A 27524-nucleotide genomic window follows, 5' to 3' on the forward strand; every position below is an offset into this window, starting at 1 on the left:
ACAGAGCTGTATTTTAGAAACCCATTTAAGGATTTTTTTACTCTGTCTTCATTTCTTATTTGCACTATGCCATGTTTTCTGCTTTGCACACACGCTATGAGATCCTCAGTACTGATCCCAGAAGGTGACTTTTTGGTTGCATGTTTCATGCCTCATTATGAGGGAGGAGGTACAGCATAGCCTCCGTTTGGCTCTCCTGCTAACAGGAAAGGAACAAAAGGTCCTCTCAGGCTATGTTGTAAAAGCTCAAAAGAGTCCCAGATGAGGCCGGGCGCGGTGGCTCAAGCCTGTAATCCCAGCACTTTGGGAGGCCGAGACGGGCGGATCACGAGGTCAGGAGATCCAGACCATCCTGGCTAACATGGTGAAACCTCCTCTCTACTAAAAATACAAAAAACTAGCCTGGCGAGGTGGCGGGCGCCTGTAGTCCCAGCTACTCGGGACGCTGAGGCAGGAGAATGGCGTAAACCCGGGAGGCGGAGCTTGCAGTGAGCTGAGATCTGGCCACTGTACTTCAGCCTGGGCGGCAGAGGGAGACTCCGTCTCAAAAAAAAAAAAAAAAAAAAAAAAAGATGACTCTGTCTTTCTGACAAGATCATGCAGCAGTTGTCTCCATTTTTCTGACAACAGGCAAGCGTAAGAATCAGTGTGCTTATTGTTGAATACTGGCAAGTTATTGGATGTTGTTGATGTATTCTGAGTTCTATCACATCATATATTTTTGTATGGTTTTTATATCCCATTTTGAAATCTTTTTTCTCCCTCATTATTAGTAGGCCTAGAAAAAACTGTTTCCTGATTTTCAGTAAATGTCCTCTGCTTGGATATAGAAGATTCTGTCTCTGTCAGTATAGAATAGCCATCAAGTTACTAATTTTATCAGAAATGCAGAATGAAGTGTGGTGGGTATACTCACATTGTTCATATCTACCATTCTAAAGAGATGATTAATGAATAATGAACTGCACAAAAATTTGGTAATAGTATGGAGAGAAAGGCAAACATCATGGCTAGTTTGTAAGTTAGGTTATCAGTTCCTGAATAATCCAATTTAGCCTTTGTAATGAGTAGAAAATATTAGCCAGTAGGTAGTCAAAAGTATATTCACAAATCTATTTCATTTTATATTTATTGTTTTTTAAAAAGAACACTTATAAAAGCACTCGCCTACATATTCTAACCAAGTAGGATTAATGTTTAATTCTGCAAATGGCACAGCTTTCATTAAAGTCCTTGCATGTTGGTGGTTTTGGCCTCGTCCCACTCCTATCTCTTTTTTCCTTGCTTTTTCTCTCTCTCATACTTTTTGATCTAACCATTTTGGAGGCTTGTAAATATATGCTGATCAAAAATCTATTTTTATATGAATGTGTCATTCAGAGCTAGAAATATGTAACTTATAATCTGAGAGTATACTGATCTTTGGAAAACGATGTAGCATCTACTTTGAAAAGTACCAAAGACCATTGGATGCCACAAAAAAAGTTGTATGTTCATTATATGCCTGTGAAGGACAAAAGTAATTATTTAAAAATTTTTTCTACTAATTTGAAATTCTGCAAACTGATTACTGGCTTGTGTAAAGAGGTTAGGAAAATTTATATCATTTCCAGGTTTATTTAGGAGGGTCTATTTTATGGCATATGGAACATTTTTTTCCCCAGCATATAGTATATTTTCAGCCAGTCAATAACTTTTCCCTCAGCTTTCCTGTGATTGATACTAGATACTTTCTTCATAAAGCTAAAACAGATGGTTCTAATGTGCTTGCAACTTCTGACTTAAAATTTTGCTCCATTGTAGTAAAAATAGTGTTTGCTTTGTTATGTAATATTTAGAGGGGAAATAATCTGAAACATTTCTAAACACAAAAATAAAAGTTGAATGATGGGCACTTTTAAATAGTTGATACACTTTGCTTTGGTGTTGCAAACAATAATGCAACCTTGAATTCATTCGAAAATATTCATCAGTACATTTGCAGAGCTCATGTGGCCATTTTAGATTATCAGTATGTGTTTTACAACATGACTAAACCATTTTAAAACTCTTTCTGAATGAAGAATATTGTAAAATGTAGATCTGAGATACTTTATTATCGACAAGTAGCTTAAATCACACTAAATTTTGTGAAGTTGTAGAAAACAAAATTACATTAGACATAGTATTAAATAAAAGTAATAAAAGTTTTTAAGGATTTTAATACTGTACTGAGCTGTATATACATAAAAATAATTTCACAACAGTCTTTGATAATGGATGTGAGCAGAGATGTATACATCCTACCCTGTAGACCACTTGGTTTGTGACTGACCTGGTTCCTTCCCCTTTTGATTTACTATTATTTAGTAATCCAGTGCTCATGCCAGGAAACCTTAAGTTCGATGACAGCTCAGAAATACGATAGCATACCTATGAGTAATTTAGCATAGCATACTTATGAGTAATTTAGAATGGAGCATTATTCTCAAGGTTCTGCATCCACTCTTCTTTGTTTTTTGTATCCAATTTGAACCACAGTCTTTTATTTTATGACCCCCATCCCATATTCCCAAAAGCTGCCTATGTATAACCTTTAAGGCTTAAAGGTAGTCTCACCATTTAAAGGTAGTCTAAGGCTTAAAGGTAGCCTAACTGTGTAGTCTAACTATTCCAACATTGTTTCCAGAACCATTGGTTCTAGAATAATAACTAGCATTAAACCTCACACTCAGCAATCCACCTTTGAGTTTCAATTCTGGACACCCCGTGCAGAATTCAATAAACATTAATAACACCTTGATCTTATCTCAGCTGCTTTGCTATATGTAAATAAGGACAGTTTTACTTTTCCTTTACCAATCCTTATTCTTTTTCTATTTGTCTCTTGTCTTATTGCACTGACCACACCTTTAGTATAGTGTTCAAATAAAGCTATCATAGCAGATACCTTATCTTTCTCCTGATTTTAAAGGAAATGCATCTAATGATTAACCACTAAGAAAGCTGCGTCTTCTTCACATCAGCAACACAATCATAGGCCTTTAAAAAAAAAATACAGTGTTTTCTATATGTTAAAATAATTTTACATTTGCAGAGTACTTTCACATATATTACCTCGTTTATTTTTGACAATTCTTCATCAGTAGAGCGTACACTAGGGATATAATATACTATGCTCTTAAATTGAGCAGAAATTAAGAGAATTTCAGTGACAGTAAGTTTAGAAATCAACTCTGTTTTCAAGGATACAACAATCTGACTTTGTAGTTGAGAAGTTTTCTGTGGCTTTGGTGAAAGGAGAAATGATTTGAACTGCCATGTTAGAGGGAAGACTGTTAAAAATTCACTGTCATGTTTTAATGGCCCTGTCAATTCCAGTTTTGCCTCTTAATATCTTTTTCAGAGTAGGAGGAAATCAAAATGGTTCAAAGCTTCTTCTGTTGTCATAAATTTATGTGAGGGAAGTTGAGCTGAAAGTATTAGTAGAATTCATAGGTTTCTGCAGATGAAAAGGTTTGCAAATTAATAGATTTCTACAAATGAAAGTTTCTGCAAATTTGGTTCTTCCTTGTTTCTCTCCCTGTTTTTCCTATTGGTTAGGTCAATAATATATTTTAAAAGAATGTCCATAAGACAGGGAAGAATATATTACCACCCCAAATATATTTCGCATTTTTATTATTTAACATGTGATATAAAAATCTGCTGTAAGCTGGGAGACAGGTTGGTACAGTTTAAAGCACTGGGCATCAGGAAATCTGGTTCTGGTTTTGATTCTTTCACTCAGTAGATCTAAGAATAAGGGAAACTTGTAAGGGTGTGGTATCTGATAAGATTGTTCCGGTTCCAATTTTCTATGATTCTCAGTGTTGTTTAAATTTTTTTTTCCTGACATATAACACATAAATGCAGAATTTAGCAGTTAAATCCTGTGTCAGTTATTAGCTCTCTCAATACTAAAGATATAAAAGGGTCTTCTCCTTAAACCTGAAGATTTTACCTGGCCTTCTGTTACAGTGTGGTTTGTCCCGTCAAATGGAGTGCATTTCGTGGTTTCCTTTTAGAGATATATCTCTTTGTAAGACCTAAGACCAGTTAGTCATAGTAATCAGCTAAAATATTATTCACAACAATATAATTGGAAGTGATATTTGGTGTACAATTTAATTTGTGCATATTACTTTTTCTAATTTTTTGTTTGGTGTAAATGCTCTCTGAAAAAAGAGGATACTGCTATTAATGGGAGAGATTGAATATATTATAGAGAGATCAATACTTTTGTTTATCTGGATTAATAATTTGATAGCATAATGGTTTATAGGAGGACAAAATAAACTTAACCCTTATTTTACCAAATATTTTTATCAAAAAAGATTGTATTTATTATAAAAACTAGAGCATTTAAAGTATTGTTTTGATACTAATGATGAGTTATCTGCTGCATAATTTCGAAGAATGCAAACAATCACTGACTCTTAAAATGACATGTAATCATACATTATTTATATTGTTTTCTAGACATAGGGGATATTTGTGATTATGAGGATGAATTATTTTTCACTTAGTTGATATTATTTTCAATACAATTTTCTAGCCATTTGACTACTTTTAATTCAACTCTTTCTTGGTGTGTCTGAATGAGCCCTAGTTTGAATGTCAGCATTTACTGAACAAATTATAGTCCACTATGCCTGCCTGCCTGCCTGCCTGCCTTCCTTCCTTCCTTCCTTCCTTCCTTCCTTCCTTCCTTCCTTCCTTTTTTTTTTTTTGACAGAGTCTTGCTCTGTTGCCCAGGCTGGAGTGCAGTGGTGCCATCTTGGCTAATTGCAACTTCAGCCTCCCAGGCTCAAGCAATCCTCCCACCTCAGCCTTCCAAGTAGCTGGGATTACAGGCACGCACCACCACTCCGGGCTAATTTTGGTCTTTTTAGTAGAAACAGGTTTCACTATGTCAACCAGGCTGCTCTTGAATCCCTGAACTCGAGCAATTCGCCCGCCACGGTCTCCCAATATGCTGGGATTACAGGCGTGAGCCACTGTACCCAGCCGCCCAGCCCCTATTCTTTACATAGCCCTGACTGGGTGCTCCTCCTACTTCTGTGGAGCTCCTTCCACTCATGTCTTTGGAATCGGATGGGCTCCAGAGTAAAAGCTCTTTATTGTGGGATGATAAGTGCTCTTGGATTAGATGGATCCAAAAGGATTTAGTTTGGAGCAGTGCTTTTGAGGAATCAGGAAGTCCTTGGAGAATCAAGCATATTTTTCTATTCTCTGTGTGTCTCCTATCTCTTCCTTGATTTCCTAGTAAGCCGCTTTGAATTATGGCAACCTTCTAATGCAGATCCAAATATGGGCTTCCAAAGAATCCTTTGAACCCCTGGGACCACCTGCTTTGCCAGCACATTCTAATGAGCAGTGAATTAAGTGGTTTTAACAGACACTTAGGAACAGCAGCATATTCTCAAAGCAAATTAACTTCCTTAGGGAACAATGAATTCTTTCAGGTCTTATAAGAAAGACTTGGAGAACCATCCTACTGTTGATCAACATAATCATAACAGTAATAGTAAAAATTTGTAAAGCCCTGTGGTTTTGAAAGCATTTTTTTTTCATATTGTTATTTGATCCCCACAGTTACTCCAATAGAATAAAGAAGGTACCAAATTTGCATACTGATAAATATTAATCTCTTAGAGTCAGAGTTTGATTTAGGTTTTTTTCCTCTTTAAATCTTTTCATATTGTTTATTTTAGATGAATTGTCCAATTCTGCTTTATTGCCAAGGATAATTATGTTTATATCTATTTAGAACTCTAAATATATGCACACACATATAAATAAATCTTAGCAACCCAAAATTGAAAAGTTTCACTTATATGGCAGGGGTGTGTGTGTGCGCGTGTGTGTGTATGTACGTATGTTTGGGGCTAACTTCATACTTATCCTTTACTCACAAGACTTCAAAATCATTTATTGTCATTATAGTTATACAGAAGGGTTATTTTGGGGTTTTGTTTGTTTTTTTTTTTTGGTCCTTTTAATTTATGTATTAGTAGGATAGACTTTATGAATCACAGCTCAACTGAGACGATACAGTGTGATTTTAAAATTTTTCTTCAGAGACTGTAACAATGAAAAGGTCAGGGTTTGTGAAGCTAGAGTCCTGGGAAGAGAATGAGTGATTTATAATGCTCTTCAGAGTGCCTGAAGAGAGGTTTAAATTTCTTCATGGTCTTAGTCCCATAAGAGCTTTCCTTGAAATAGCTTTGTAGTTTCTGTGAAGCCTGTAGTCTTTCAATTAAAAGGCTAATTGAAGCCATCACACTATTACTGGGATACAGAAGAGAAAGAGTGGGATTATGAGGATGATAAAAATGTATAAACTTAGAATAAAGGGATTGGTGTGAAGCCTAAGGGTTTGATTATAGTCACTCTTTTTAAAAAACATTACTCTTTGAGGAGGAAAAGGAAAGTAAGATTACTATCTAAAATAGGAAAGAAAAAAAACTAACCTGCGAAGACAAAACACGGGGAACCTTCAAATAAAATGCTGTTTATGGTACCTCCTGAATTATGATTTTTTTTTTCATATTTGAAATCTATTTCTATACTAGATTCAACTGGCTTAAATGTCCTAGACAAAAACTTGTAGTTATTCTTAAATGGATTATTTTATGTTACAGAAGTATGGGGATGTATCTGCTGGTTACTAATTGTTGTGTAGTTGACAATATTTTTATAACTGAAGACTCCTCTTCCTGCACCTTTAAAGCCTCTTCTTTAACCAGAACCCTTCATCCTTTCTTCCTAGAAATAATGTGAATCTAAATTGCCCTACTCCTCCTTCCCATCTGTCCAAATCTAAGTTGCCCATCTCCCTTATAAAGGTAGTCCTACCCACTCTACCAACAGTGATTTATAGAATAAAACAAATCTGGAGATCAAATGTATAACATGAGCACTATAGTTAATAAAATTATATTGTATTAGGGATTTTTGTTAAATAAGAAGATTTTAGATGCTTTTGTTACACAAACAAAAAGAAAAGTACGTGAGATGATAGGTATGTTACTCTGCTTCACTGTAGTAACCATTTTATGATAAATATGTATCCCATAACATGTTGTAAACCACAAGTATACACAGCAAAATTTATTTTAAAAATATTTTTTAAAATTTGGACTATGTATTATATATATTTTTAATTATACTTTATGTTCTGGGATACGTGTGCAGAGCATGCAGGTTTATTATGTAAGTATACATGTGCCATGGTGGTTTGCTGCACCCAATCAACCTGTCATCTATGTTAGGTATTTCTCCTAATGCTCTCCCTCCCCTAGCCCCCCGCCCCCCGACAGGCCTCGGCGTGTGATGTTCCCCTCCCTATGTCCATATGTTCTTATTGTTCAACTCCCACTTATGAGTGAGAACATGCAGTGTTTGGTTTGCTGAGAATGATGGTTTCCACCTTCATCCATGTCCCTGCAAAGAACACAAACTTACTCTTTTTTATGGCTGCATAGTATTCCATGGTGTATATGGTACCACATTTTCTTTATCCAGTCTATTATTGATGGGCATTTGGGTTGGTTCCAAGTATTTACTATTATGAATAGTGCTGCAATAAACATACATGTGCATGTGTCTTTATAGTAGAATGATTTATAATCCTTTGGGTATATACCCAGTAATGGGATGGCTGGGTCAAATGATATTTCTAGTTCTAGATCCCTGAGGAATTGCCACACTGTCTTCCACAATGGTCAAACTAATTTACACTCTCACCAACAGTGTAAAAGCGTTCCTATTTCTCCACATCCTCTCCAGCCTCTGTTGTTTCCTGACTTTTTAATGATTGCCATTCTAACTGGTGTGAGATGATGTCTCATTGTGATTTTGATTTGCATTTCTCTAATGACCAGTGATAATGAGCTTTTTTTCATATGTTTGTTGGCCACATAAATGTCTTCATTTAAGAAGTGTCTGTTCATATCCTTTGCCCACTTTTTGATGGGGTTGTTTTTTTCTTGTAAATTTATTTAAGTTCATTGTAGATTCTGGATATTAGCCCTTGATCATATGGATAGATTGCAAACATTTTCTACTATTCTGTAGGTTACCTGTTCACTGATGATAGTTTCTTCTGCTGTGCCGAAGCTTTTTCATTTAATTAGATCCCATTCATCAATTTTAGCTTTTGTTGCCATTGCTTTTGGTGTTTTAGTCATGAAGTCTTTGCCCGGGCATGCCTATGTCCTGAATGGTATTGCCTAAGTTTTCTTCTAGGGTTTTTATGGTTTTAGGTCTTACATTTAAGTCTTTAATCCATCTTGAGTTAATTTTTGTATAAGGTTTAAGAAAGGGGTCTAGTTTCAGTTTTCTGCATATGGCTAGCCAGTTTTCCCAACACCGTTTATTAAATAGAGAATTCTTTCCCCATTGCTAGTTTTTGTCAGGTTTGTCAAAGATCAGATGTTTGTAGATGTGTGGTGTTATTTCTGAGGCCTCTGTTCTGTTCCATTGGTCTATATATATATTTTCATACCAGTACCATGCTGTATGTGTTACTGTAGCCTTGTAGTATAGTTTGAAGTCAAGTAGCATGATGCCTCCAGATTTGTTCTTTTTGCTTAGAATTGTCTTGGCTGTACAGGCTGTGTCTTGGTTCCATATGAAATTTAAAGTAGTTTTTCCTAATTCTGAGAAGAATGTCAATGGTACTTGATGGGGATAGCATTGAATCTATAAATTACTTTGGGCAGTATGGCCATTTTTTTTAATATTGATTCTTTCTATCCATGAGCATGGAATGTTTTTCCATTTGTTTGTGTCCTCTCTTATTTCCTTGAGCAATGGTTTGTAGTTGTCCTTGAAGAGGTCCTTCACATCCCTTGTAAGTTGTATTCCTAGGTATTTTATTCTCTTTGTAGCAATTGTGAATGGGAGTTCACTCGTGATTTGGCTTTCTGTTTGTCTGTTATTGGCCTATAGGAATGCTTGCAATTTTTGCACATTGATTATGTATCCTGAGACTTTGCTGAAGTTGCTTATCAGCTTAAGGAGATTTTGGGCTGAGACGATGGGGTTTTCTAAATATACAATCACAACATCTGCAAACAGAGACAATTTGACTTCCACTCTTCCTATTTGAATACTCTTTATTTCTTTCTCTTGCCTGATTGCCTTGACCAGAATTTCCAATATTATGTTGAATAGGAGTGGTGAGAGAGGGCATCCTTGTCGTGTGCTGGTTTTCAAAGGGAATGCTTCCAGCTTTTGCCCATTCAGTATGATATTGGCTGTGGGTTTGTCATAAATAGCTCTTATTAATATGTTCCACCAATACCTAGTTTATTGAGAGTTTTTAGCATGAAGGGGTGTTGAATTTTATCAAAGCCCTTTTTGCATCTTTTGAGATAATCATGTGGTTTTTGTCATTGGTTCTGTTTATGTGATGGATTACGTTGATTGATTTGCATATGTTGAACCAACCTTGCATCCCAGGGATGTAGCCAACTTGATCATGGTGAATAAGCTTTTTGACGTGCTACTGAATTCAATTTTCCAGTATTTTAGTGAGGATTTTTACACTGATGTTCATCAGGGATGTTGGCCTGAAATTTTCTTTTTTTGTTGTGTCTCTGCCAGGTTTTGATATCATGATTGTGCTGACCTCCAATGAATTAGGGAGGAGTCCCTCTTTTTCTATTGTTGGAATAGTTTCAGAAGGAATGGTACCAGCTCCTCTTTGTACCTCTTGTAGAATTCAACTGTGACTCCATCTGGTCCTGGGTTTTATTGGTTGGTAGGCTATTAATTACTGCCTTACTTTCAGAACTTAATGTTATTGGAATTTTCAAGGATTCGACTTCTTAGTTTAGTCTTGGGAGGGTGTATGTATTCAGGAATTTACCATTTCTTCTAGATTTTCTAGTTTATTTGTGTAAAGGTGTTTATAGTATTCTCTGATAGAGTTTGTATTTCTGTGGGATCAGTGGTGATATCCCCTTTATCATTTTTTATTGTATCTATTTGATTCTTCTCTCTTTTCTTTTTTATTAGTTTGGCTAATGCTAACGGTGTATCTGCTTTGTAAACCTTTTCAAAAAACCACCTCCTGGATTCATTGATTTTTTTTTTTTTTTTGAAGGGTTTTTCATGTCTCTCTCTCCTTCAGTTCTGCTCTGATATTAGTTATTTCTTATCTTCTGCTAGTTTTTGAATGTGTTTGTTCTTGCTTCCCTAGTTCTTTTCATTGTGATGTTAGGGTGTCAATTATTGATGTTTCTCGTTTTCTGATGTGGGGATTTAGTGTTATAAATTTTTCTCTAAACACTTCTTTAGCTGTGCCCCAGAGATTCTGGTACATTGTGTCTTTGTTCTCATTGGTTCCAAAGAACTTATTTACTTCTGCCATAATTTTGGTATTTACCCAGTAAACATTCCGGATGAGGTTATTCAGTTTCCATGTAGTTGTGCAGTTTTGAGTGAGTTTCTTAATCCTGAGTTCTAATTTGATGGCACTGTCGTCTGAGAGACTGTTATGATTTCCGTTATTTTGCATTTGCTGCAGAGTGTTTACTTCCAATTTTGTGGTCAACTTTAGAATAAGTGCGACGTGGTGCTGAGAAAAATGTATATTCTGTTGATTTGGGGTGGAGAGTTCTGTAAATGTCTATTAGGTCCACTTGGTCTAGAGCTGAGTTCAAGTCCTGAATATCCTTGTTAATTTTCTGTTTTGTTGATCTGTCTAATATTGACAATGGGGTGTTAAAGTGTCCCACTATGATTGTGTGGGAGTCTAAGTCTCTTTGTAGGTTTCTAAGAACTTGTGTTATGAATCTGGGTGCTCCTATATTGGGTGCATATATATTTAGGATAGTTAGCTCTTCTTGTTGAATTGATCCCTTTACCATTATGTAATGCCCTTCTTTGACTTTTTTGGTCTTTGTTGGTTTAAAGTCTGTTTTATCAGAGACTAGGATTGCCACCCTTGCTTCTTTTTGCTTTCCATTTGCTTGGTAAATATTCCTCCATCCCTTTATTTTGAGCCTATATATGTCTTTGCACATGAGATGGGTCTTCTGAATACAGCACACCAATGGGTCCTGACTCTTTATCCAATTTGCCAGTCTGTGTCTTTTAATTCAGGCAGTTAGCCTGTTTACATTTAAGGTTAATATTGTTATGTGTGAATCTGATCCTGTCATTATGATGCTAACTGGTTCTTTTGCCCATTAGTTAATGCAGTATCTTCATAGTGTTGATGGTCTTTACAATTTGGTATGTTTTTGCAGTGGCTGGTACCAGTTTTTCCTTTCCATATTTAGTGCTTCCTTCAGGAGCTCTTGTAAGGCAGGCCTGGTGGTGACAAAATTAGCATTTGCTTGTCTGTAAAGGATTTTATTTCTCCTTTGCTTATAAATCTTAGTTTGCCTGGATACGAAATTCTGGTTGAAGATTCTTTTCTCTAAGAATGTTGAATATTGGCCCCCACTCTCTTCTGGATTGTAGGGTTTCCTCAGAGAGGTCCACTGTTAGTCTGTTAGGCTTCCCTTTGTGGGTAACCTGGCCTTTCTCTCTGGCTGCCCTTAACACTTTTTTTTCCCTTTCAACGTTGGTGAATCTGACAATTATGTGTCTTGGGGTTGCTCTTCTTGAGGAGTATCTTTGTGGTATTCTCCATTTTTCCTGAATTTGAATGTTGGCCTGTCTTGCTAGGTTGGAGACATTCTCCTGGATAATATCCTTAAGTGTGTTTTCCAACTTTGTTCCATTCTCCCCGTCACTTTCAGGTACAGCAATCAAGTGTAGATTTGCTCTTTTCACATAGTCCCATATTTCTTCGAGGGTTTGTTGTTCCTTTTCACTCTTTTTTCCCTAATCTTGTCTTCATGATTTATTTCATTAAGTTTGTCTTCAATCTCTGATATTCTTTCTTCTGCTTGATCGATTCGGCTATTGATACTTTGTATGCTTCACGAAGTTCTCGTGCTGTGTTTTTCAGCTCCATCAGGTCATTTATGTTCTCTAAAGTAGTTATTCTAGTTAGCAGTTCCTGTAACTTTTTTTCAAAGGTTCTTAGCTTCTTTGCATTGGGTTAGAACATGCTCCCTTAGCTCGGAGGAGTTTGTTATTACCAACCTTCTGAAGCCTACTTCTGTCAATTTGTCAAACTCATTCTCCGTCCAGTTTTGTTCCCTTGCTTGCAAGAAGTTGTGATGCTTTGGAGAAGAGGTGTTCTGGTTTTTGGAATTTTCAGGCTTTTTGCGCTGGTTTTGCCTCATCTTCATGGATTTATCTACCTGTGGTCTTTGATGTTGGTGACCTTCGGATGGTGTTTTTGTGTGGATGTCCTTTTTGTTAACGTTGATGCTATTCCTTTCTGTTTGTTAGTTTTCCTTCTAACAGTCAGACCCCTCTGCTACAGGTCTCTTGGAGTTTGCTGGAGGTCCACTCTAGACCTTTTTTGCCTGGGTATCACCAGTGGAAGCTTCAGAACAGCAAGATTGCTGCCTGTTCCTTCCTCTGGAGGCTTTTTCCTAAAGAGGCACCTGCCAGATGCCAGCTGGAACTCTCCTATATGAGATGTCTGTCGACCCCTGCTGGGAGGTGTCTCCCAGTTAGGAGGCACAGGGGTCAGGGACCCACTTGAGGAGGCAGTCTCTTCCTTAGCAGAATTCAGGGGCTGTGCTGAGAGATCCACTGCTCTCTTCAGAGCCGGCAGGAAGGAATGTTTGCCTGCTGAAGCTGAGCCCACAGCTGCCCCTTCCCCCAGGTGCTCTGTCCCAGGGAGATGAGAGTTTTATCTATAAGCTCCTGACTACTGCTGCTGCCTTTCTTTCAGAGATGCCCTGCCCAGAGAGGAGGAATCTAGAGAGGCAGTCTGCTTACAGTGTCCTTGCTGAGCTGCAGTGGGCTCCGCCCAGTCTGAACTTCCCAAAGGCTTTGTTTACACTGTGAGGGGAAAGCCACCTACTCAAGCCCCTCCCCCAACCAAGCTGGTGCATCCCAGGCCAACATCAGACTGCTGTGCTGGCAGTGAAATTTCAAGACAGTGGATCTTAGCTTGCTGGGCTCCGTGGGGCTGGGATCTGCTGAGCTAGACCACTTGGTTCCCTGGCTTCAGCCTCCTTTCCAGGGGAGTGAATGGTTCTGTCTTGCTGACATTCCAGGTGCCACTGGGGTATTAAATAAAACTCCTGCAGCTAGTTCGGTATCTGCTCAAATGGCCACCCAGTTTTGTGCTTGAAACCCAGAGCCCTGGTGGTGTAGGCATCCGAGGGAATCTCCTGGTCTGTGAGTTACAAAGACCATGAGAAACGTGTCGTATCTGGACCGGAATGCACTGTTCCTCACGGCTTCCTTTGGCTAGGAGAGGGAGTTCCCTGACCCCTTCACTTCCTTTGTGAGGCGACACCCCACCCTACTTCGGCTTGGACTCTGTACCCACTGTCTAACCAGTCCCAGTGAGATGAGCTGGTACCTGTATTGGAAATAAAAAATCACCCACCTTCTGTGTTGATCTCGCTGGGAGCTGCAGACCGGAGCTTTTCCTGTTTGGCCATCTTCCCAGCCCTGTGTATTATAGTTTGAACAATATCTGATTAGTTTCATTTAAGTCTTCTCTGCATTGTGTTCAGTATTTGAGGGAAGAAGGTATCTGACATTTTCTTTGTCCTAGAGAGCCAAGTGTTACATTGTGTCCTAGAGAGCCAGTTACATTGTGTCAATATAATTAGCCCTGTGAACTTGACTTGATGAAAATGAGTATGTTAGTTCAGATCCTCTGAGAAGCCTGTCACTAAGACAGGATTAAGTGTGTAAGAAATGTATTATGGGGAATGCCTGTAAGAGAAAAACAGGGAAGGAGCTGGGAGAGGCCCAGAGAGCCATTGGACCAGAACGCAAGTCCTACCCCAAGGGAAGAAGTAAGGAAAGTTAGATGCAAATATTGTAGATTGTAGTTTATTTTTAAGGAACATTTGAAAAGACCAATAGTGAGTCGTCAGCCAAAGTTACTAATGAGGTTTCATTTCTTCAGAAGCTGGCCCACCTTAATATTCCTGCTGTGCTCAGTCACAGCTCCTGGGAACCTCGTAGGAACTATGGCCTTGGTGCAAAGGCAGGAAAGATTTTACGGCGTAGCCATCAGTTGGGCCCTCGTTCAGTTACAGTCTCTTCTGTTGGAGATTATGGCCAGAATACAGATATTTTAGATGAAAATTTAATGCATATAAACCCTAAAAGAGCATTCTATTTGTATCACTTACTTCTTCGGTGAAGAACTTTTATTCACAAAAACTTTTCAGGTTACATTCCTTAGGGCAGGGCTATAGCTTTTCTTCATTTTGTGTAGTTCATGAGTGGTGTCCTGTATTAGACCCTATTTAAAAATCAAAAGTCCAAGAATGTAAACTAAATGCTCTGAGTAATTTACCATGTTCAGATAGTAGTTTACTTGTAATGGGGACGTTACAATTTTTTAAAAAAGAATATGGTGTTCTAGTTGTTTTACATTTCTGTTTCTAAATAAAAAAGTATGTGAATTCACTTTTAAATTGTGGCCAAAGGCCTTTTTTTCTTTACAATGTTACATAAAAGGAAGCTTACATATAGGAATTTTGCCAACTATGTTAGATAAGAAAATTGCTTTGTGAGTGAATATTTGTGAGTACATCTAGTTTTCTACATTTATTGTCTCCAGTGTTTATTTCATATCAGTGAATCTATTTTTAGAGCTTATGTTGATACTCTCCTTTTTCCCCAGCATATAGGACAAATGTAATAACCTTTTTTAGACTCATTTTTTTATTACTAGATTCAACAGACAAAATGATACTGTCAAATTTATATATACATATATTTCCAAATTTTTATATATTTTTAACAACCTCAAACTCACAAAAGCTGCAAGTACAGAATTTTGTTTTCCTAAACTGTTTGAGAGTGATTTGCCAACATAATGCCTCATCACCCCCAAATACTTTAGGATATTTTTCTTATAAACAAGGATATTCTTCTACATAATCATAATGCAATATCCAAATCAGTACTACCTAATCTATAGACATCATTCAGTTTTTTTTTTTTTTTTTTTTTTTTTTTTTTGAGACGGAGTCTTGCTCTGTCGCCCAGGCTGGAGTGCAGTGGCTGGATTCAGCTCACTGCAAGCTCCGCCTCCCGGGTTTACACCATTCTCCTGCCTCAGCCTCCCGAGTAGCTGGGACTACAGGCGCCTGCCACCTCGCCCGGCTAGTTTTTGTATTTTTTTAGTAGAGACGGGGTTTCACCGTGTTAGCCAGGATGGTCTTGATCTCCTGACCTCGTGATCCGCCCGTCTTGGCCTCCCAAAGTGCTGGGATTACAGGCTTGAGCCACCGCGCCCGGCCTCCATCATTCAGTTTTTACTAATCATCCAAATGTTCTTGATAGGATAGAAAAAGTATCCAGTTCAGAATCACTCATTTCATTAAGTGTTCATGTCTTTAATTCCCTTCACTCTGGAACCATTTCTTACTCTTTCCTTCACTTTCTTGACCTTGATGCTTTTGAAGATTACAGGTCATTTTTTTGAATATCCTTCAATTCGTGCATGTCTAATGTTTTGTCATGGTTAGATTCGGGTCATACATCTTTGGCAGGAACAACACAGAAAGAATAATCTGTTCTTATTTCTACCTATAGGTAATATGTATGCAGTTTTGTTTTTTCCCATTATTGGTGATGATTAATTTGATTACATAAATAAGGTGTGTCTACCAGGCTACTACACTATGAAATTACTCTTTTACCCATTGTAATTAATAGGTATTTTGTGTAGGTATACTTTGTAACTATTTAATTGCCCCATTTCTCATCAGACTTTCAATTTATTCATTTATTTTTATGTTATATCAATATGGACTCATGAATTCTCATTTTATTCAATGGATTGTATTTCCTTGCTATCATTATTTGTTTTCATGTTGAAATTTTCCCCATATTGTCCAGTGGGAAGACTTCAAGCTGGTTTCTGTGTCCTTTTAATGTATTCCATCATCCTTCGAGCCTTGCCTTTCTTTATGGTTCAAAAAGATGTTCCAGGCTTATTTCTGTGTCCCAGATCTAGAATTAGATCTTTCTCCAAAGAGCCTTGTTTCCTTTAGTCAAAATATTAAGAAACCAAGATCTGGATGGTAAATGTGTTTATTGTTATAAGGGTGTCATTACTTACAAGTCATCTCATTGTACATAACTAAGGAATCTATATGTATATACATACATATATGCATGTGTGTGTGCATACAAACGTATTTGTGCCCATATTTTTTCTTTTTTATTAATATATAATTCACATAACATTCACCCCTTTAAAATGTACAATTCAGGCCAGGCACAGTGGCTTACACCTGTAATCCCAGCACTTTGGGAGGCCATGGCGGGTGGATAACCTGAGATCAGGAGTTTGAGACCAGCCTATTCCAACATGGTTAAACCACTTCTCTACTAAAAATATAAAAATTAGCCAGGCGTGGTGGTAGGCGCCTGTAATCCCAGCTACTCAGAAGACTGAGGCAGGAGAATCACTTGAACCTGGGAGGCAGAGGTTGTAGTGAGCCGAGGTCATGCTACTGCACTCCAGCCTGGGCAACAGAGTGAGACTCCATCTCTAAAAATAGAATAGAATAGAATAAATGTACAATTCAGTGAGTTTTAGAATTTACAAGGTTGTGCAACCATTACCACTGTTTAATTTCAGAACATTTCCATCAGTCCAAAAAGAAACCCTATACCCATTAAAAGTCACTCACCCTTTATCACCCCTGCCCTCAGCCCTTGGCAGTCATTAACGTGCGTTCTGCTTTTATGGATTTGTCTGGTGATATTATTGTTTGTTGTGGCAGTTGTTTGATTGGTTACTGACTTTTGTGAACTAATTCTGTAGAGTTTGTGTTCTTTGTCATGCCTGTCCTCTGAAATCTCTGCTTGGTGGTCAGTTAATGATTGAACAGACATTTCCTTAAATTTCTGGAACCAGTAAGTCTACCGGTCTTTGCCAAGGAGTTCTGTATTCTGTGTGTGTTCAAACGTGTGTTTCTGTTACTCAACCATTCAATTGAAAACTCTGTTTTGCATTCACCTCCTGCTTGTATAGAACTTCAAAGTCAGCCAAAGGCAAGAGTGTAGAGCGTTCTCAGGACTTTCCTAATGCACAAAGCCTTGAGCATGTACGTAGCCCTGCACATGAACGTTGCTCTCTAAGTTCTCAGAAATATATCTGAGTCTTTCAAAGCCTTTATGGATGTCTCATCCCCAGCATTTCCTTTTAAGCTTTTTGATTAGTGTATTTGCCACAGTTTTTTATTGTGTATAGTTAGGGTCACATAGTGGTATTTTGATACGTACAATGTAAAGTACTCAGATCAAGGTAATTAGCATTTCCATCTGAAATATTTATCATTTCTTTGCATTGAGAACATTCAGTATCCTCCTTCCAGCTATTTGAAACTATTTATTATTGTTAGCTATAGTCATTCTACAGTTCTATAGAACACTAGAACTTATTTCTCCTATTTAGCTGTAATTTTGTATCCTTTAACAAATCTCTCTCTCCACCCCCTTCTCCCTACCCTTCCAAGCTTCTAGTATCCTCTGTTCTACTTCTTTCTTCTATGAGATCAACTTTTTTAGCTTCTGCATATGAATGAGAACATGCAGTGTTTAACTTTCTGTTCCTGGCTTATTTTTTTAACATAATGTCCTCCTTTTTCATGTTGCCACAAATGACAGGATTTCATTCTTTTTTGTGGCTTAAAGTATTCCATTTGATATATGTACCACATTTTCTTTATCCATTCATCTGTTGTTGGACACTTGGGTTGATTTCATATCTTGGCTATTGTAAATGCTGCAGTGAACAAAGGAGTGCAGATATCCCTCCAACATCTTGATTTCCTTTCCTTTGGATAAATTCCCAGTAGTGGGATTGCTGGATCATATGGTAGTTCTATTTGTAGTTTTTTAAGGAAACTCAATACTGCTTCCATAGTCTTTTGCCCCAATTTGTATCTATCTCCTCAGACAGCCACAAAATTAAACAGTTGCCTGTAATTGCTTTTGACAAATGCCCCCAGGAAAAAGGCTTTTCATATTGGGTGAGTCTTGCAAGTGGAGTGTTCCAGGGAACCATCATTCAGGTCAAATAATGATAATTCTCTGCAAATAAGGCTTTGCATTTCACTGTCTCTGGTGCCTGCCAGACTGCTTGTCATTGCAAATGCAAGCTGTTAGTTTTCAAGGCATGGAGCTGGAGGGTGGGAGATGGCACCAAAGCAAGTTAAAAATGCCACAAAGTTCCCTGTTCCTACTAAGATTCAGTTATTTTTCTGGAATAATTACCCTTCAGGCAGCTGCAGGTCTTTGATCAGTTTCTAGAGTTCTGAAAAAGGTGATTCTGATTATTTTTGTGATATTTCCTGCTATTGTGGAGGAACTAATTTTTGGCGATTCTTGCTCTGCCTTTTTGCTGATGTCACTGCCTATATTTGTTTCCATACATAACCATTTGTGTTGAAAACTAGGGATTCATAGCAGTATTTCCAATTCCAATCCAACACCAGAAGATTAATCTAGTGTTCTCCCTTCCTATATTTGTAACTAACTTCTCTGACAGGGAGAAATGTAGCTCCCGTTATCCTTAATATATTTATCTTTTTGAGCAATATCTCTCTATATAGCCAATCTCCCATTACTGCTGTCAGTCCTCTGGTATGCAAATGCCCTCCTTACTATAGTAAGCTCTAACACCCTGTACCAGGATGAACTCCTCCTCATCTTGTCATACATTGATTCTCCATTCTTGGCCACCCACGTCCCCACCTGGGTGGGTTTGTCATTCTTTTTAGGGTCTGACACTCCACACTAGGCCACCCCTGTGTGAATGTTCTATCTTGCTCTGCCATAGGTTTCAGGAAGGGAACAGGAAGCTTAATTACTTTTTAAAGATGAATTGTATTACCCTTTCTGTTCTTCATGAGTTTTACTTATGAGAGTTTGCAAAGATGCGTTAGACCTAAATTGGTATGTCTGGCTTCAAGAATGAAGGGAAGGTACAAGAAACTGGTAAACAAATTGATTTTTGTTTTAGGCACCTGTAAAAAAAAAAAAAAGTGATTATTTTCAAGAAGGCAGTGAATCTAAGAATCCATAAGAATTTTAACAATGAGTAAGACCCTATCCAGGCAGCTCCATATTTATTCCTGATGATAAATCAAATGGGTTATTTGAAAGAAAGACATAGTAATTTTCCTTGACATCAGCCAGTCATTACTGCCATTTAGTCAGCACATCCCTATGTGCTAGGCATTGTGTTTAATCCTTAAGTTTGTATGGTGGTTTCGATTTTTACCTGTGTGTTACAGATGAAGATACCTGCTTTACTTTACCAAAAAAAAAAAAAAAAAAAAAAAAAAAATCCTCAAAAGATTGATCTATAGTTGCTGTTACTGATTCCTCTCTTCTTTTTATTAAACCCTTTTCAGTTAGGATTTCACCTATACCACTTTTCTGAAAATGGTGTGGTCAGTACACAAATGTATTCCACATCATAACTCTGATTATTAAACATTAGTCTTCTTCCTCCAGACCTGTCAGCACCATCCTGAACTGTTGATCACTCCCTTGTTCTTCAAGCGCTTTCTTCACTTGGCTTCTACTACTCTGTTTTTGTCTTGCAGTCACTTTGGCTCTTGCTTTCTCTTTTTCTCAGCTTCTTCATTTCAGTCTTTAGACATCTTTTTTCTATCTACACTTATTGCATTGGAAGCCTCATTGAGTCCCATGGCTTTAAATACCATGGATTCATTGATAACTTCCAAATTTATATATCTGACCCCAACCAATTCCTTGTACTTCAAACTTATGTATTCAATTGCCTATTTGATTTCTTCTCCAGAGCTCTAACAGATATCTCAAATACAGCCTATGTAAAACTGAATGTTTGATCTTTCTCACAAAAGCTGCTCACCTGTAGTTTTGTTTTTTTTTTTAATCTCAGCTAACAGTAACTCCATTCTTTGAATTGCTCAGTCCAGAAACATTGAATCATCCTTGATGCTAATTTCTTCCTCTTACACTACATATTGAGTAGGTAATACCTGTTGCCTACCACCAGAAGAGCAATCGCAGGATATTAGCCCACAACACGGTTTGCAGGTGTTAGGGTTGCCAAGAAAAACATGACTCACAGAGGCACTGGATGGAACAACACTGTACTCACAAAGAGAATAAACAGAACAACAGCATCAGTAGTTAGTGTCAGTGAATCTTGTCTCACAGCCGTGGCAGAGAGTGATCTGTATACACCTCTCTTGTGCTGCAAGTGAAGGACCTTGTTCGCTGTCCACCAGGGACAGAAATAGCAATGGGGTAAGCCAAATGCCATATGACACACACTTAAGGAGAGCAAAGAAGTATAAATCAAACTCAGAAGAGGGGAAGAAATTCCTAAAAAAGGTATGCTGTGAGGGCTCCTGATCTTCATGTAAGAAACTATTCCAGGCCCAAGGCATATTCTTTTGCAACCATGGAATGGTCAACAGGTTGCACACAATTCCCTTGCCCAGTACCACACAACCAATTTTTAGGAAATCTTACTGACTCCACCTTCAAAATACAGCCAGAATCTGATTATTTCTCGCCACTTCACTGTAACTACCCTGGTCTAAACTAACATCTCCTACCTGGTCACCTGGCTTCCAGTGGGTTTCTTTTTCATTTAGTATAAAAGCCAGCATTCTTATAGTGATTTACCAGGTTGTAAACTCCATGTATGACTATTCTCTCTATCATGCATTCTGTCCCAGGCACACTGCCAGCCTTGCTCACACTTCAGAGCCCTTGCCCTGACTGTTCCCTCTGCCTGGAACACTTATCCAAGAGATCTACATGGCTTGCTTTTTAACCTCTCTAAATCCCTTGCTCAAGTGTTACTTTCTCAATATGGCCTGCTTTAACCACTCTTTTAAGTTGGAACCTCTTCTTAGCCCAGCATTCCTCAGCCCTTTTCTCTGCTTTTTCACCATTGCACTTACTGCCTTCAAGATACTATATACATTATTTGGTTTTTTTTTTTTTTTTTTTTTTTTTTTTTTTTTTTTTTTAATACTTTAAGTTCTAGGGTACATGTGCATAACGTGCAGGTTTGTTACATATGTATACTTGTGCCATGTTGCTGTGCTGCACCCATCAACTCGTCAGCACCCATCAACTCGTCCTTTACATCAGGTATAACTCCCAATGCAATCCCTCCCCCCTACCCCCTCCCCATGATAGGCCCCGGTGTGTGATGTTCCCCTTCCCGAGTCCAAGTGATCTCATTGTTCAGTTCCCACCTATGAGTGAGAACATGCGGTGTTTGGTTTTCTGTTCTTGTGATAGTGTGCTAAGAATGATGGTTTCCAGCTGCTTCCATGTCCCTACAAAGGACACAGACTCATCCTTTTTTATGGCTGCATAGTATTCCATGGTGTATATGTGCCACATTTTCTTAATCCAGTCTGTCACTGATGGACATTTGGGTTGATTCCAAGTCTTTGCTATTGTGAATAGTGCCGCAATAAACATACGTGTGCATGTGTCTTTATAGCAGCATGATTTATAATCCTTTGGGTATATACCCAGTAATGGGATGGCTGGGTCATATGGTACTTCTAGTTCTAGATCCTTGAGGAATTGCCATACTGTTTTCCATAATGGTTGAACTAGTTTACAATCCCACCAACAGTGTAAAAGTGTTCCTATTTCTCCACATCCTCTCCAGCACCTGTTGTTTCATACATAGTGTTGGAAGTTCTGGCTAGGGCAATCAGGCAAGAGAAAGAAATCAAGGGTATTCAGTTAGGAAAAGAAGAAGTCAAATTGTCCCTCTTTGCAGATGACATGATTGTATATTTAGAAAACCCCATTGTCTCAGCCCAAAATCTCCTTAAGCTGATAAGCAACTTCAGCAAAGTCTCAGGATACAAAATTAATGTGCAAAAATCACAAGCATTCTTATACACCAGTAACAGACAAACAGAGAGCCAAATCAGGAATGAACTTCCATTCACAATTGCTTCAAAGAGAATAAAATACCTAGGAATCCAACTTACAAGGGATGTAAAGGACCTCTTCAAGGACAACTACAAACCACTGCTCAGTGAAATAAAAGAGGACACAAACAAATGGAAGAACATACCATGCTCATGGATAGGAAGAACCAATATCGTGAAAATGGCCATATTGCCCAAGGTAATTTATAGATTCAATGCCATCCCCATCAAGCTACCAATGAGTTTCTTCACAGAATTGGAAAAAACTGCTTTAAAGTTCATATGGAACCAAAAAAGAGCCCGCATCTCCAAGACAATCCTAAGTCAAAAGAACAAAACTGGAGGCATCACGCTACCTGACTTCAAACTATACTACAAAGCTACAGTAACCAAAACAGCATGGTACTGGTACCAAAACAGAGATATAGACCAATGGAACAGAACAGAGTCCTCAGAAATAATACCACACATCTACAGCCATCTGATCTTTGACAAACCTGAGAGAAACAAGAAATGGGGAAAGGATTCCCTATTTAATAAATGGTGCTGGGAAAATTGGCTAGCCATAAGTAGAAAGCTGAAACTGGATCCTTTCCTTACTCCTGATACGAAAATTAATTCAAGATGGATTAGAGACTTAAATGTTAGACCTAATACCATAAAAACCCTAGAGGAAAACCTAGGTAGTACCATTCAGGACATAGGCATGGGCAAAGACTTCATGTCTAAACACCAAAAGCAACGGCAGCAAAAGCCAAAATTGACAAATGGGATCTCATTAAACTAAAGAGCTTCTGCACAGCAAAAGAAACTACCATCAGAGTGAACAGGCAACCTACAGAATGGGAGAAAATTTTTGCAATGTACTCATCTGACAAAGGGCTAATATCCAGAACCTACAAAGAACTCAAACAAATTTACAAGAAAAAAACAAACAACCCCATCAAAAAGTGGGCAAAGGATATGAACAGACATTTCTCAAAAGAAGACATTCATACAGCCAACAGACACATGAAAAAATGCTCATCATCACTGGCCATCAGAGAAATGCAAATCAAAACCACAATGAGATACCATCTCACACCAGTTAGAATGGCAATCATTAAAAAGTCAGGAAACATTATTTGTTTATTATGGCCATTGTTTATCATCTTCCACTAGAAAATAAGCTATATAAGAGCAATTTTTTGTCCATTTTGTTCATTGTTTACCCTAGCCTTCCACATGATAGATAATAAATATGTGTTGCCTCAGCAAAAGAAGTAAAAGTTTAGGGAAGTTAAGTAATTCTAGTAAGTGGCAGAGCTGGAATTTGAGATGTTTAGCATTCAGAGCTACTGTTAGAAAACGTGTAAGTAAATTTATTAACAAACAGTGATTTTAAAGTACTGCCAGCTAGTTACTGTTCTGGGCTGTATATTTAGGGGCTAATTTTATGATCTAGACTAATCTAAGAACCTCATAACCATATTGATTTTATGGGAAAATACATGCTGAGTTTCAAAGAAAAACTGGTAAAGAACTTTTAGAAAATGATCTGTTCATCACTGTGGACTACCTGTACTGAACACTAAAGGAGTAAGAAAACGTGTAGTTGATAATGATTCTAAAGGCTTGGGGAAAAAAGAACATGAGGAATATTGAAAAAAGAACATGAGGGTACTGAAAAATTTTAATAAAAATATTTATTTAAAACCAATTTTTTAAATGTAAAATTGTAGTCTGGGAATATACCTATGTTAATATTTTACTGACTTAATTTTTCCAGTGCTTGTGGGCCTTCCTAAAACTAATAATTCATTATTATAATCAGTAGCAATTTTGGTTTTATTAATTAAAAATATTTTGTTATGATTTTTGTAGGCTAATGCAGCAATAAACTCTTTCGATTTAGTTCTAGATATGGCTGTGTGTGTGTATCTAATAAGATATACCATCATGCATCCCTTAAAGACATTTCAGTCAACAATGGACTGCATTTACAATGGTGGTCCCATAAGATTATAATGGAGCCGAAAAACTCCTATCACCCAGTGACATCATAGCATCATAACATTATAGCGTAACACATTACTCACCTATTTATGTTGATGCTGGTATAAAACCTACTGTGCTGCCAGGTATATAAAAGTATAGCATATACAATTATGTACAGTAAATAATACTTGATATGGACAGTAAACAACTATATTACTAGTTTATGTGTTTACTATACTGTGCTTTTTAATTGTTATTTTAGGATGTATTTCTTCTACTTACAAAATAACCATAAAACAGCCTGAGGTAGGTCCTTCAGGAGGCATCCAGAAGAAGGCATTTTTTTTTTTTGAGTTGGAGTCTGGCTCTGTTGCACAGGCTGGTGTGCAATGGCACAACCTTGGCTTACTGCAACCTCCGCCTCCTGGGTTCATGCAATTCTCCTGCCTCAGCCTCCCAAGTAGCTGGGAGTATAGATGTGTACCATCACGCCCAACTAATTTTTGTATTTGTAGTAGAGACAGGTTTTCACCATGTTAGTCAGGCTGGTCTTGAACTTCTAACCTCAGGCGATCCATCCGCCTTGGCCTCCCAAAATGCTCGGATTACAGGTGTGAGCCACCACGCCTGGCCTGGTTTTTTTTTTGAGACAGAGTCTTGCTCCGTCGCCCAGGCTGGAGTGCAGTGGCACAATCTCGGCTCACTGCAAAACTCCACCTCCCGGGCTCAAGTGATTCTCTTGCCTCAGCCTCCTGCCATCACACCTGGCTAATTTTGTATTTTTAGTAGAGATGGGATTTCACCATGTTGGTCAGGCAGGTCTCGAACTCCTGACGTCAAATGGTCTGCCTGCCTCGGCTCCCAAAGTGCTAGTATTACAGGCATTAGCCACTGTGCCCAGCCAAGAAGGCATTTTTATCACCGGAGATAACATCTCCTTGCATATTTTTGTCCCTGAAGACCTTCAGTGGGACAAGATGTGAAGGCGGAAGATGATGGTATTGATGATTCTGACCCTGTATAGGCCTAGGCTAATGTGGGTGTTTGTGTCTTCATTTTAAATAAAACAGCTTAAAAAGTAAAAACAAATAAATGAAAAAATTTTAAGTAGAAAAATATTATAGAACAAGGAAATAAAGAAAATATTAAAGAATTTCTGTATAGCTGTACAATGTAGTTTTAAGCAAAGTACAAAAGTTGACACGTTTTAAAAATTAAAGGTTATAAAATAAAGTCACAGTAAGCTAAGATTAATTTGTCATTGAAGAAAAATATTTTTGAAATAAATTTATTGTAACCTAAGTGTATAGTGTTTATAAAGGCTACATTAGTGTACAGTAGTGTTCCAGACCTTCACATTCACCCATCTCTCACTCACTGACTCACCCAGAGCAACTTCCAGTCCTGCCAGCTGCATTCTCAGTAAGTGCCCTTTACAGGCGTGCCATTTTAAATCTTTTATACCACATTTTTGCTGTACCTTTTCTATGTTTAGACACTCAAATAATTATCATACTGTTGTATAAAACCATGGCACATCCATGGTTTCTTGTAGCAACCCAGTAAAGAATTGCCTACCATTCAGTCCATAAGACTAAATAGCGTATACCATAACATGCTGTACAAGTTTATAGCTCAGAAGCAATAGGCTATACTATATAGCCTACGTGTGTAATAAGCTGTATCACCTAAGTTTATGTAAGTACTCTCTATGATGTTCTCACAACAACAAAATTGCCTAATGGCACGTTTCTCAGAATGTATTCCTGTCATTAAGGAAAGGGAATGCCTGTGCATATATGTATATGTACTCACATACACACACATGTAGTTGATCCTCATTATTTACAGATTCCGCATTTGCAAATTCACCTACTTGCTTAAATTTATTTGTAACCACAAAGTCAATGCTCTCAATACTTTTATGGTAATTCACTGATATGTGAATATGCAGTGTCAAAAAATTTGAGTCACCTGATGCACACATTTCAAGTTCAGGTGGAATAAGTTCTGCCTTCTTACTTCATTTCTCATGCTGTAAACAAGTATTCTCCTGCAATATACTTATCGCCATGTTTTTTGCATTTCTATGCTTCTTGGTGATTTTTCTGTTTGAAACGATCCCTAGGTGCAGTGCTGAAATGCTGTCTCCTGTTTCTAGGGACTCAGAGGCTGTGATGTGCCTTGCAAAGAAAATACACATTACATAAGCTTCACTGAGGCATGAATTACAGTAATGTTGGCCATGAGTTCAATATTAATCAACTATATATATTAAATAAGGTATCTTTAAACAGAAATACACTTAAAACAACTTTGTGTATTGATTGGTTGCTGAAAATGTTGTGACCAGAAGTTCTCAGGAGCCCAACCCTCTATTATCCCCTAGGGGTAGTAATTCAGTATTTGTTTATAATCAGTGTTGGGGTACCTTTATAGAACATAGCTATTAAGAACAATGAGAATTGACTATATATATTTGTATACAGTTTGTACAATTTGTATAATTTGTACAATTATCCCCAAGAAGAATAGTTGTCATTTGTTATCTACTTCACTATTTGAATCTTACATTAACCTCCAGTGAAGCCTTGAGATGTGTCTTCAATATATTTATATTCTGGAGAAATCACCCAAATTGAAATCTTAACACAAACCATTGAATGGATGATTACTAATGAGTAATTTTAAAAATATTTTAACTAATTTTTAAAATGGTGTAATATTCATTCAAATGAATAAAAATAATGTATTATTTGAAAAAGTAGCAGAAGTAACATCCTTGAACTTACAACTTAGGAAATATTACCAATATTTTTTAATACCTTCAAAGTGCTCCTCTTATATCCAGTCTTTCCCTACCAGAGTAAACCACCCTAGTGAATTTTGTGATTATGGTTATTTCTTTTCTTTTCTTTTCTGTTTTTTTGAGATGGAATTTCACTCTTGTTGCCCAGGTTGGAGTGCAATGGTGCGATCTCGGCTCACTGCAACCTCTGTGTCCCAGGTTCAAGCGTTTCTTCTGCGTCAGCCTCCCGAGTAGCTGGGATTACAGGCATGCGCCACCATGCCCGGCTAATTTTGTATTTTTAGTAGAGATGGAGTTTCTCTATGTTGGTCAGGCTGGTCTTGAACTCCCGACCTCAGGTGATCCGCCCGCCTCGGCCTCCCAAAGTGCTGGGATTACAGGCGTGAGCCACTGCCCTATTTCTCTACATTCTTCAACTAAAGTCGTTTTTCTGGTTGGTTTATGAATAGTTATGAAATGCAGATTAAAAAGAAAAATTGGCATTTTATAGTTAGGTTTTATGGTTGTTCGCCTGAATATCATGAGATCCAGAGACCAAATAGTGACAGTGGCTAAGTACCTGGGCTCTGGAGCTGGACTGCCAGAGTTTGAATTCTAGCTCTGCTGCATTCTAACTGGAACAAATTATTTAACCTACCTTGAATAAATTATTTAATTTTTTAGTGCCTTAGTTCCGTTCC

General features: G+C 37.7%; 1 protein-coding gene across 14 annotated transcripts in view; it reads left to right on the top strand.

The window, feature by feature from the left end:
- The window catches only part of RABGAP1L (RAB GTPase activating protein 1 like), a 799577-nt gene that overhangs the window by 437451 nt on the left and 334602 nt on the right, over positions 1-27524 (top strand). The gene's annotated exons all lie outside the window — the stretch shown is intronic.

The sequence above is a fragment of the Macaca fascicularis genome, chromosome 1, assembly GCF_037993035.2.
Source record: "Macaca fascicularis isolate 582-1 chromosome 1, T2T-MFA8v1.1".
NCBI lineage: Eukaryota > Metazoa > Chordata > Mammalia > Primates > Cercopithecidae > Macaca > Macaca fascicularis.